The sequence below is a fragment of the Sylvia atricapilla genome, chromosome 5 (genome assembly GCF_009819655.1).
Source record: "Sylvia atricapilla isolate bSylAtr1 chromosome 5, bSylAtr1.pri, whole genome shotgun sequence".
NCBI lineage: Eukaryota > Metazoa > Chordata > Aves > Passeriformes > Sylviidae > Sylvia > Sylvia atricapilla.
The window spans coordinates 53,634,440-53,647,190 of NC_089144.1; the positions used below are offsets into that span (position 1 = coordinate 53,634,440).

At 37.5% G+C, this 12,751-nt stretch overlaps 1 long non-coding RNA gene across 1 annotated transcript in view; it reads right to left on the minus strand.

Annotated features, from left to right (window-relative positions):
- Window positions 1-2,052: 2,052 nt before the first annotated feature.
- The window catches only part of LOC136360907 (uncharacterized), a 70,596-nt gene continuing 59,897 nt past the window's right edge, over window positions 2,053-12,751 (minus strand). The window contains exon 3 of the long non-coding RNA XR_010743541.1: window positions 2,053-2,371. This is a non-coding gene — a long non-coding RNA (uncharacterized lncRNA). The remainder of the gene's footprint in view (window positions 2,372-12,751) is intronic.

Below are 12,751 nucleotides of genomic sequence, written 5' to 3' on the forward strand. Positions count from 1 at the left end.
GAGAAAGACTGTTAGATAATTCTAGTTGGTAAGCAGCTGGGGTCAGAGTGGTACAGGCAGGGCAGCACCCTCTGCAAAAGGAACAGAAAGAAATTGCTATATTTGATAATCATTCCTTTTGAACTGTATTTTCTTTTGTCTTTGAAGATGTTTCACAACAAAACTAGGTGGGAGTTTTGTTCTCTCTGTGCTTCTGCATGCGTCAAATGCAAACATACTGTTCCTTGTTGGGCTTAGTTGGGATGTTTAAAAACCACTTTCCACAAAATGAATGTTTCTAAAATGAGATCACTTTAGTGCCAGAGTGTCCTTTTCTCCTGTGAAACCTCATAACCATTTCACACAGATCCTCAACCCAAGAATGTAAAACTAAGTTCAAAATTATGAGAGAGAAAAAACTCAGTTCGGAGAGAAGATACAAATAGTCCTTCAAAATTGAACTCAGGGACATATAGAATGAAGGATAAAAATTAAGATTGCAAATTTAGGTGCTCGAGAAGACATTGTGTCTGGTCAAGAAAGTTCTTCAAGGAAATTTGAAATGAATGTGACAGACTAAAGATACTTTCTAGTCACTGGTTTAAAACACTCCCTGGAAGAATAAAGAATACACCATAAAAGATGGATCAATGGGTGCAAGAACAGAAAAGCTGAAATGGTTAATGGTATAGTTAATTTTTAAATGGTAGAGGAAACTGTGCAATAAAACAATGCAGCACATACAGGTTTGTAGTAGTCTGTTATTTACTTTGCTACTATACTACAACTTTATCATCTTTCTATCATGAAAGTGATACCTTGTTCTTCCTAGAAACCTCACTTCACTTCATTCCAGCTATTCTGCAAACCACACGTCATATACCTTAATTCTTTCATTTTTATGGATACAGGTGCTTCTACTCTTTCATTCCCTGTTTCTGCAGGTTCTCAACAACACAACAGTTCCAGGACAGAGCCCTTTTTGGATGATCTAGAGAGACACCACTCCCACCTTGCAAATAAAAATATTACATGAATGTTTTTCCATGGCAGTGCTACTTCCATCAGAGGAGAAAAAAATTAGCAAATGCACAATTAATTTGAGCAGAAGCCATTTGAAACCCAGGTAGAAACAAGAAACCCAACCCATTTCCCTGAGGAGCTGGTACTTTCACTGTGGTCAGACTCAATACCAGAGGTGACAACTCAATATGGATAAAACTTCCTTCACACTTTCAGTAGAGAGCTGAAGAAGGCATATGGATTTTACCACAGATCTTTATTTAACAACACATCTAGTTGTTAATGAGACAGACTGGCTGATTGCATTCAGGCCCCACTACCATGTGAACATGAACAGTGGAGGCATAACTTAAATGAACAGTTAGTAACAGTGGAACATCTCCTGTTTGGGATTTGTACATTTCCAGCTACATCATATTTATTGGAGCCCTGAATACTCATTGTGCTCCTCTGTCAGTATGCTTTAGTTAATGCTTGCTCCAGAAGAAAGACAAGCTCACTCTGCAAATTCCCTTCCTCCATGCTTGGCCTCAGGACTTGCAGGCACCTTTCAGTATTTTATGCTTTTATTTGATGGTGAAGTTCTACAAATGGCCTCATTTTTTTCCTAGGAAATGGGCATGTTTTATGTCTCGTCTCTCATATGTCATCAAAAAGATATCATGTAGTAGTTTCTGACCTGGTTTGAAAGTCTCCCTATTCCATTATCAATTTGCTGAGGCTCCTACTGCCACATTGTATAGTTTTAGTGTTAATTTTTAATATTATTTTCATGCATTTTTAAGGTAAGAGTGTTTTTTCTTAACTAGAGTGCAATAATAGATTCTCAATATTAAATAAATAATGTTACAGTGCTGAGACAATTATGACTTTTTGACAGTGTTGATATATTAATGTTGCAGCTACAGAAATTCATCTGTTTCATGTATTTTATGGGTACTTTTTTGTTCTTTACCCTTATTTTTCTGATTTTTGAGAAATTAAAGTTGTCCAATCGTCAAGGCATTTCTTTCAGGCCAATACTTACTTACACTTCCAGGGCTGGATTTCTTTTTTTTTTTTTTATCTTTTTTTTTTTACTACTAATCAATTCAACACACAATATATACTTCCATTTACAAAAGATCTATAGCAAGATTCTAAAGAAAAAAAAGATGGAAGTAATGTTTTATGAATCAGTCTCCTTTTGATGTTAGGGAGTGGGATTAAAACCTTTGTGGAAATTCAACATGGTGTTGTCCTAAAATCCAAGTCAGTATGAGACCCCAGGAGGCTTTTACAGGTCTTATGTCCTTCAGAAGACTTTTATCTGAATGAAAATAGTTTGTATGACTGAAACCACCAGATGCACATCCACTTCCTAATAAATCTCAAAACAAACACACATGTAGGAAATTGGACACATGGGTCTTGCCAAGCCTAAACCTTCAGAATAAAATTTAAGAAACTTGCTCTGAAGAAATATATAAAATGCTATTTGACATAAAAATTGAATTTTAATTCAGTGTAAAATCCTAACCTCCTTGTCCTCCTCCCTCTCACCACTGCTTCCACATCCCTCCTCCAAATTTTTCAAATGAATTTATACTTTTCTTTAAAAAAAAAAAAAAAACACAAACAAACAAACAAACAAAAAAACTACTCATTATTTGTGAACTTGATTTGTAAAGAGAGACCATAGTAGATGTTACCAGAGACATGACAGCTTTATAGATAATGTTTTTTAAAATTAAAATTGCAGGAATTTCAATGCATATCTGAGGACGAAAACTCCAAACAGTGAGGTTTCCAAGTTTAATACAAGTCATGGGGATTTGATGCTCTTTTACAACACCTTGAAGAGATTTTTGGACATGACTGAGCAATAAATATCTCCAATTCTTGCCTAGAGGACTCTACTGAGAAACAATGAGACCAACTCAGTGAAAAAGTTCCTATGCATTACTCTGGTGCATCAATATGCACTTTCCTTTTCTCATGTTCTGCCTTGTATCCCTTATTCTCAGCCATGCTGACTTTTAAACTTTCACTGTTAGTAAAAAAAAACTGAATTGGGAGCATTAGAATATCCCAACTGATCTTTTTTTAAATCTAAAGTAAAGTTAAAAACCACTTCAACAAAGGGTAAAGCACTCTTAGAAGCCACAGACCCCAGCAAAGGTCAGCTTTAAATTAGAAGCCACCTCCATTTGGGGCAGAAGGAAGAGAGCAGTGGGATGAGTCCAAGAAAACTAAAAAGGAGCAAAAAAAATGGTAAGAAGGACAAAAATGAAGAGAGTAAGTAGTTTAACATTTTCTTTAAAATACACCAGCCTACATTACCTAGAAGATTATACTTTTCTACTCAAGGAGAACACCATCTAACCATAAAACATTCTCTGAACATGAAAAGGTCATAAAGCATCCAGGGTAGCATCTTCAAATGATGGCAATGGCAAAGCCATGTCTTTCTCATTAAAATCAGTGAGGTTTAGCATCTTTGCATCCTTCTTCCATGCTGATTACCCAGTGAGGAGGATCAAAGGCATTAGCTTCAAATATTACAGGAAAGATTTTACCCAAGATAAACATAATTTATTGTTCTTACAAATGCCCTTAGATGTAGTTGGCATGTAGTCCACACAAATCCATCAAGTGTCTCTACCTTCAGCCACAGCAGGGGAAAGGGGTTGTCAGTTAAACAGCTTTGGTTGGAATAACACTCATTAAGAAATAGGAGGAAAAGCAGGCCTTTAAAATTATGATTTTCCATGGTCTGGATAGTTATGTTGAGATGAATGCTTGCAAATTACAGTTTAGATCCATATTCAGATCCATCTGATCAGTGATCTAGCTTCCAGAAGTGGTAAGTTTTTACTAACTCAAACTGGACTCAGACTTCAATTCTCAGCACTTCTGACAAATCTTTCCACTTCTTTGAGTGTCTGAATATAGATTTAGAACATAAGTTCAAGTAATGTCTTAAAATTCAATTCATATTTATGTACCTTAGGATCTTCCCTAAAAATCAAGCACAGTGGATTTTTTTTTTCCTGAAGCCATATAAAAGGTAAAGATTATGAAGTTACAAATATTGCACCATAAGAGGTAGCTTTAATTGGCCTGTCCCCTCTGAGGACATATTTACATAGAAATTTCTCAGAATTAACCCTTACAAATTAACTTCTTACAGGAGTCACAGTAACCAAATGAAAGATTATGACCACATACGTAAGAGAATACAAAAGCCATAAATGGCAGAGGTTAATTCCTAATAAAAAGTTATAGACTTTTTACCTTCTCTAACATCTCCTGTCTCAGTGCCCTGACCCTTTTTTTATAGATGGACAACCTCAGCACAGTGGTAAGATACTATAATTCTGCTTTTACAGGTTGGAATGTAATAATATCTGCTACAGAGAGATAAACTTACTTCTTCAAGGTCAGTGATAGGTGTTATACCTAGATCATCTTCCTTCCATGTCTAGATTTTAGTCTGAAAGCTACTTTGGTGCCTGCAAAGGCACTGGAGCAGACATAAGTGTCCCAGCACACAAATCCTGCTTCATTTCTGCTGTTCTTTTCTTCTGCTTGCAAAAGAGGCTTGACACTGGCAGAGAAAGTTAAAATGTTTCCAGTACACAAGTGCCCAGACTAAGGGCCAGAACATTTGGGATCAACAAATCTGTGCCAATTTACATGAGCTGTGGATTTGGCACCTACTGGCTACCAACACAAAAGGTGCACAGATATTCCAGAGCACCTCTGATAGCTGGACTGATTGCTTAATTGTTATATTCCTCTCTCTGGTGGGGCCCCTGTGCCAATTAAGGAGACTCAAATCTGTTTATTCCAGAAATTATTTTAAAAAAAAAACAAAACTTGGGCAAAGCATCTGTGTGCCTCCTATGTGTTTATTTATTCATTAAATGTATCTCTTTGTTAGATATAGCATTTGCTAATGGAAGCAGATAAACCTTTTCATTCCCTTTTTATACTTTCAGTTTGATTTGCAGTCAATAGGGGAATGGCAAACTTGGATTGAGAGGGGATATCGCAAGCCAAGGAAACAACTTGCACACAGTTCATTTTATTCCATTGCTTAAAGCTACTCTTTTTGATAAAAGAGCCATTAAATATGGAAAACTGCACACAACATGCTCAGTGCATTGTGCTGAATAAAAGAGGCAACACGGCGCCTCTCGGAAAGATCCACACTGTTTGTTTCTCTGTCTCTGTTAAAAGAGCAAAAGATCAGCACATTTCAGGATCAATCCAGACAGGAGAGTCAAGCCCAATCGTAACTCTAACTACTAATAAACCTGAACTGCCTATAAAATTGCTGATCAGAATTCCTCTCAAATCTGTAGATGTTCAGTCTGGGATTAACCCCAGCTTCATACCAAAACCTACAGATAGGTTGACTTAAGATCAAACACTTACGCAAGTAGTGATATTTTCATTGCTGTAATAATATACTGAGGGAGATCATGCTGGGAAGACTAATTAGTATCCAGTGCCATAAACCTCCAATGAGCACTGAAAACACCAGAGAGTTCAGCATAAGATGCTCACAAAGAACAGAGGAGTAGAGTGTACAGGGGCTGAGGGAAGGGTGTGGAGTCTGTTTAGTAGAAGTGCACACAGCAAAAATCTACAAGCCAAATGCTGCAGGAGTGGGAGCATGAAGTCACAGAAATCCCCTATGATATAGGCCATAACACCAGATCATACTTACTGAGAACCACATTTATGGTCTGCAGGCCCCTGAACCTGTAGCCCTTCCCTGAGCACATGGATTACATGAATTAATGCATTGTTTCCCATGATTTTGTTCCATATTGTTACTGAGCTCATATTTGAGATGTAACTTGAAAGGCAATGCAGATCATAGAATGTATCATGAAAAGAGAACTCAGGCAGACTTCATTTGCCCAGCCAGAGCATTCTTTCATTCTTCCCCTTTTTTCACTCCACCTCCTGCTCATCCTCTTCCTTTAGTGTAACTCTCATCATCTGGGTCACCAGAAAAAATCATATTCACTATTTGCTTTCTTCTTCAAGGCTTGAATCAAACAGCTAATACTGGAGTTCCTAAGGAAACTTAGGTTCCTTGCCACCAAGAGCCTAGCCTAGAGTTGTTTTACTTTACAGTTAACACACAAAAAAAAGCTAACCCTTGAGTAAAAGAAACAAGCTGCAGGCCTGCAGTCCTAGCTACGGATGATAGAATTGTTGAGGATTTTTCCAACCAAAAAAATTGTTTCTGACTTTTTTGCCGTCAATGACTTTTATGTCAATAGTCATCGTACTTTGTTCGTTCGACAATGGCAGGAAAGTGCAAGTTCTCTTAACATTTTCTAGACTCTACACTAAAGGAATTGAGTCACTTTGCATCACATTTTGAAGATACTGCCTTTGAAAACTGCTGTCTTCCTTATGTAATATTATTTTCACACAAACCCAGCCATGCAAAAAGATCTGCAATTTTTGTACTTTCTGGCTATAATAGTTTCATTGTAAGTATATATTGCACAGAAATTGCTCCGGATCATTTAATTGAGATAAATCTGTTAATTCTTATAATGAAGCTTAACACAGAAAATGTTCTGTGTTTTTTAAATCCTTACCAAGACTGATACAACTGTAAGAGCTTTTTGGAACAGATGGTTGGTTCTTGTGTGTGGTGCTTTACTTTCCCATTTATTTATTTATTATTATTTTTTTAATTTACAGCACATACTGTTAACACTTGACCTGACATATTCCTTTGAATAATTATTCTAATATCCTTAAAGCAAAGGAAAAAAAAATCTGTGATTTTTATCCCTCTTAACAACCTAAATGTAATTTAAGAAAATAAGAAATGTCAAACTTGCTTGTAAATAACACTAAGCATGATAGGCTTGGATATTTTCCTCCAAAAGCTCTAGTTCTGCCTTCTGTATGTGTTACCTCTTTAGGTGTGTTACTTTAGCAAATAAAGAACTGAACCCATGTGGCACAGAGCAGTCTCAGTAACCCTGAGCAATTTAATTCCTTCATGGAGTTTATCAGTGAATTACAGGATTGGATCCTCAGTTCTCTTTCAGCTGCTACCCAAGTGAGTAACTGATGGCAATTCTTGACTGAGGGACAACTACTTAAGTGGGGAAGTATTAGAAGGTACAAAATGCAAAAGACATTTTTGAACAATGCTGTGAGATAGCTGCTCTTCCAGCACTGAAGTATTTCAGGACTTGGTGTTATCAGAAGACAGTCCAATGGGGGAAAAAAAAGAAAAAAGCAGAGGACAATGTCATGCACATCTACAGCATTTAGCAAATCTCTTCACATACTCCCAGGAAACTGCAAGTATTTCAGTCAGTTGCTTTCTTTGCAGACCCTGTGCTCAGATTTTAAAGAGGTATTCATTCTCCTTCCTTCCTTTGGGCTGTGAGTAGCATAAAACTCTGATTTTACAAGCATGCTGAACTGTTCTTCCAACTCATGGCCAAGCAGAACTGTAGGAACTCACTTGATGTGAGCATACCCAGTGAAGACTCAAAAAAAGGTCCATGAAATTTCTTTTGCCCTTCTAGACTTGAAGAGAATAAACATTACTGAATATCACGATCTCTATCTCTTCAAGTGCAGCTTTCAGGGATGTGTCATTATCAATTCATTTAATAAGACTTTTTTCCCATTTGCTTCTAGTTTTTTAATATTACTGTCATGTAATATAAAAAAATAGAAGTAAATGGAAAAAGAAAGATCATTAAATGAATAGATTATGACAAAATGGTTTATGCAGGTGAAATGTATCTTCACCTTTTGAGGTTCACCCAGGCTTGAGATCATTCTGAGATTTCATCCATGTAGTTACATAGCAACATACCAAAAGTTAGAGTACACTGCTCCTATTCCAGAAGTTCTGACATCAGTCTCTTAGGTCTCAAAAAGAAAACACAAAATAGGCTCAAAATTATCAACTTCTCCTAAACTTACATTCTCAGCTAAGAAAAGAATTTCCAAAAACAAGCTTGAAAATCTAAGCATCCTCTCTTTTGAGATTACCAATTTAAATATTGTGTGGATGCCACAGGCAATTGTTTTTTTTCTGTGAGGATCTACAGTTCTTGTCATTACTTACAGTGCAGACTTAATACTTACTATTTTCTGTCACTTTAGCACAATCATCTTAACTGAAATTGTAAATATTTTGAATCAATGTAAAATTAATGCATCGTTGCTATATTTTACTTGTATGTCTGTGAGTATATGTGCATATAAATATATTCCCATACGCACAGAAACGTTAACAGAGAATTAAGGTTGCCTACACTCATTTTTTAAGTCTAACCCACATAAAAAGTGCAGTGCTAGGCAATCTCATGCTAACTGGAAATCTGGATCTACAGCCTTCAAGGATTTTTAATAATAAAGTTGAGATGAGCAGTCAAAGTTATCTCAGAACATGTCTTTCAGTATGTAAACATCTAGATGCATTCACCTCTTAAAAAAAAAAAAAAAAAAAAAAAAAAAAAAGAAGAAGAAGCATTTTGTAGTTTTTATCAATGTCATGTCTTGGATAGATTTCCAAGAGGGATGAAAGAAGACTGTCAGACTGTCCTTTCACTGGAAGCGCATGCTGTGGTGTGCATCCTGTTCAACCAGCAAACTCTCCTCTTATACCCACAAGACCCCACCCTCAGTGATACAGTCAACCCTCCTTGCAATAATATTCAGGCACACTGTCTTAATTTTCGCCTCAGCTACATTAATATCTGTTACCAACCCAGCCGATAGAAAAATACAGAGCTGATTTATACTTTAGTAGAGAAATTAAAGATCAAAAAGATTTATTAGGGTTACTCTACCCTCCCCCTTACCAGTGCATAATCATTCCCCACCGTATATTTTTTATGGTAATTAGACACTCAAGACTCAATCCTACAGAATGTTAAGTGTTCTGGCCCAGTCCAGCAGAGCTATTAGGTGTGTAAATGCCTGAGCAGTCCCTCAAAAGTTAGGTATGAGCAGGTAAACCATCCTCTTTATTTAAACCCATGCTGAATTATTTTCCAGATGTTCAGCATCCCATGGAATAGACCTAAAGCTTTGTTCATGACACCTCTGTTTCTCTAAAGTGTCCCACTGTTTCCAATATAGCAATGACACTAGGAGCAAGCCAAGGTGTTGGCCCTCTGCCTTTAGGAGCAATTGATGCTGATTATCACTTAACAAGTTTTACTTAACAGTGTGGTACTCCTTTAAGAGTGATCACCTTTGAGCTGAATGAGTTGGACCAAAACTCCAAGATCCTTCATCAAACACCTGAAATAAGAAACGTGTGTGTGTAAATGTGTGTCCAAAGCACAGCTCATACTTAACCCAGTGATATGCTCTGGGCAGGTTACACACAGTGTGTGTGATTTCCACAGTGCTGCAAAAGGAGGGCTGCCCTTCCAACCCCACCAGGAAGTGAGAGCAGCAGATGCAAGGGTAGCCCAGTTCCAGGAGGGAAGGAGACCAACACTTCACTGTACACTGCAGGTACACACACCCTCATCATTCTCTATCTTCCTTCCCTCCCCTTTCTCCCTTGTTTTCCTCCATGGCTTGCTAAAAGAACCTACACAAAGCCCTGTGCATCATACAAACAGTTTTCTAAAGTTCTACACTCTCCAGTATTTGGTGAGTGTTGGTAGAGCAGGACTGAATCAATATGTTAAAAGCGATTTAAGCATATGCTTAAATGTCAAAATGTATTTAAATGCCTTTAGATTATTTATATTATAGCTACAGAGGAAACATATTCTATCCCAACAAGAACCTTCTAATATTTTAAATAAACACATGAAACATATGGCTGACTCTCTGCAGATGTGCATGAAGTTTATAATCTTTAATTTTTATTCCAAACACATTAATTTTTTTTTTTACTTCAAAATGACCTGGGTAAACTGTGAAATTTGCTTAAGCTATTAGGAGTAAATCTGTCACACTGACAATTTCAAGCAGTGTCCTTATTGCTAAAAGGGCATATACTGTAAGTTACAGGCTTAATGGCTATTGCTTTTTGCCCTGATGTACACAAGTCCTTTACCTTCCCATTTATTTATTTCCTGATAAGCAATCAATGTACAAAAATAGAAAAGCCAAATGGATTAAGAGACTGGTTCTATCCTGATCTCCCTCTAACAAAAAGGGGTTGTTGTCATGAGTTGAATCAAATTTACTCTTAGAGGATTTTATCACTGAAGATTGAGCAGATCAGTATGAAACAGCCCCAGAACAAGTACAGCTCACCTTATTCCTGAAGGTTAGAGGTCCCACATTCTACTTAAGTCATTGACGTGGACATATGCAGGGCACTGGAAATTTATGTGCATCTTCTGTGCTACATAAACATTTAACTGCCTGGCACTCTAGATGTGGCCTAAAACCCTGTCCTTTTGACACTCACATGTCAGCTTTCCTTTATTGGTGAAAACAACAAAACTACCCATGAACATGAAGGCAAGTGCATGCATGAGTGTTTGCAGGAGAGCTTCACCCATGTGGACCTGCCTACAATTGACTTTAGCAGGTCACTAAATAAATATGACACTCTCCTTTACCAGCTGTTACATGAAATCACATTAGCAAATATAGAAAATAAAATCCTGTAAACCACAAGACACAGCAAATTGTGAGGTTTCAGAATTCTCTCTTAATCTAAGAAAGCAGACACATTTCTCCCCTTATATTCTAATTGTAGCATGAGATGAATTTCCCAGCCCTTGTCACCAACCTTGCATCAAGGGAACAAACAAAAGTCCTGTGCCACTGAAAGAAGTCCATTCTTAAAATTTCTCTACAGTGGAACCCAGAGGAATTACAGAGAAGTATTCAAAAAGAGCACTGAAAGTGAGAACTTTTTTTAGAGATAGCAAGTCTTGATTAGGAGTCTATCAAGTATAAACCAGGCAAATTTAGACAAAGACCAGGAAAAGATTCCTAACAATGAAGTGCACTGACTGGAGTGTCAGCAGGGGAAGGCGTGGATGAGATAATCAGCTGTGTCACTTAAAGCTGCACAAAACAAAGTACTTGTGGTGCACTGGCTAGAATAATTCTGCATTATCACAGGGAGGGTTAAACAACTATTGACCCAACAGCTCTCCACGTTATTTCTCTGATTCTAAGCATCACATGTTCTGTAGGTGGAAGAGGAAAGGGTCACTTCTGCAGGAAAAAATTAACATGTGCCATAAAGTGTCAGATGCTACTGTACGTACTATACACAACTGAAAATCCTGTGAGGAAAATAAATGCAGGGCAAATATGTAGGTGACCTTCTAGTTTTACATGTCACACCAGATATAATGGGTTTTTACTCAAATAAGTAAGTGTTTTGTTTGAAATTAGTGGCTGGCGGCCTGATTTAGTTCTCAATGAAGGCACAAATAAAGAAAGTCACATTCTCAAAAGGCAGACTTTGTAAGTCATTCCTCATCAGGCTTCATAAAGATGCCTTTTATAAAATGGAAGGGTTTCAAAAGAGAATGCAGAGGAGGTGAAATCATTAATAAATTACCAGGAAGAGAGAGAACCAAAACATGAGACTGCAGAAGAGTTATAAACGAAACCTGATCACGATGAGTGTAAAGCCTGTCAGAGACAGGCAGCTGATAGGAGGAACTGCAGCCAGACTGGAGCATTGCACAGGCACTGCTCCCTGCCCAATGCACTGCCTCGCAGAGACAGACATCCTCTGTGCCTGGTTTGGCTGGCTGCTGGGGCCATTGATAACCACATGAAACCTGGGAAGCTGAAGGCAGTTGAGTGCTCTCAGGGCGGCTCAGAGTGGGATGGAGTCAGGCTGTCTGTCCACTGCAACCCATGGCGTGAGCACCCAGGGTTTAATCTAAACCAGGGGCTTATGACTGCAAGTATATCACTGTATTGGCGTATCATATTGACTTTCTGATAATGTTCTAAGCCAGTCGGGTAAGAAAGAGAAAGTGCCACCGGGTACAAATTGTGGCATCAATTCTCTGCCAGACTGATCAATTGAATTTATATATTACCTCCAGCTACGTACTTAAAATCTATAGTTTCACTCCCTCCAGTGCACAGCTCACAGTTTAAGTAATTGCAAATACAAATGAATTTTAAAAGGATTTAGCAGGCTTTAAATTAAAAATGTGTGAACATTGTTATTTTAAGCACTCTAAATTATTTACTAATATAACCCAGCTGATTCACTTTTCTCTTCTTTTTGTCTTAGCTTGATTTTTTTGATCCCTGGAGCCTCAGAGAAGCTTAACATACCAATAAACTGCAAACAGCAAAATAATGCTCTATTTTACCTAACTAAAAGAAGTCTTCAAATTCAGCCTACAGAATAACAGGCTGCAAGATGTCAGCAGTGCAAGGACTTGTTAAATCCTGCATTAGAAATGGGCAAGTAGTCAAGAAACATAAAGCTGACGAAGTATGAGTCTAAGCTCAAAAAGTTAAAAAAGTGTTCAGGGGGATCTGTATTACACAGGTACCGTGGAAATGCAATGAGGTAAAAGGGCTACAAAAAAACTTAGCACAATACGTGGAAGGACTTTGCTTAAGAGACACAGTTGCTGAGTCTCATTTATCTTAATCAAACATTGCAACTGTTTTCTTTTTTAACCATAATTATAAAATACTTGACTTACAAGTGTCAAATCAAAATAATGAATTAGGTCATTTGAACTCATGCTATAACGGTGAGCAACCTCTTGCATCTTCCCACATTTTCTGACTCCTG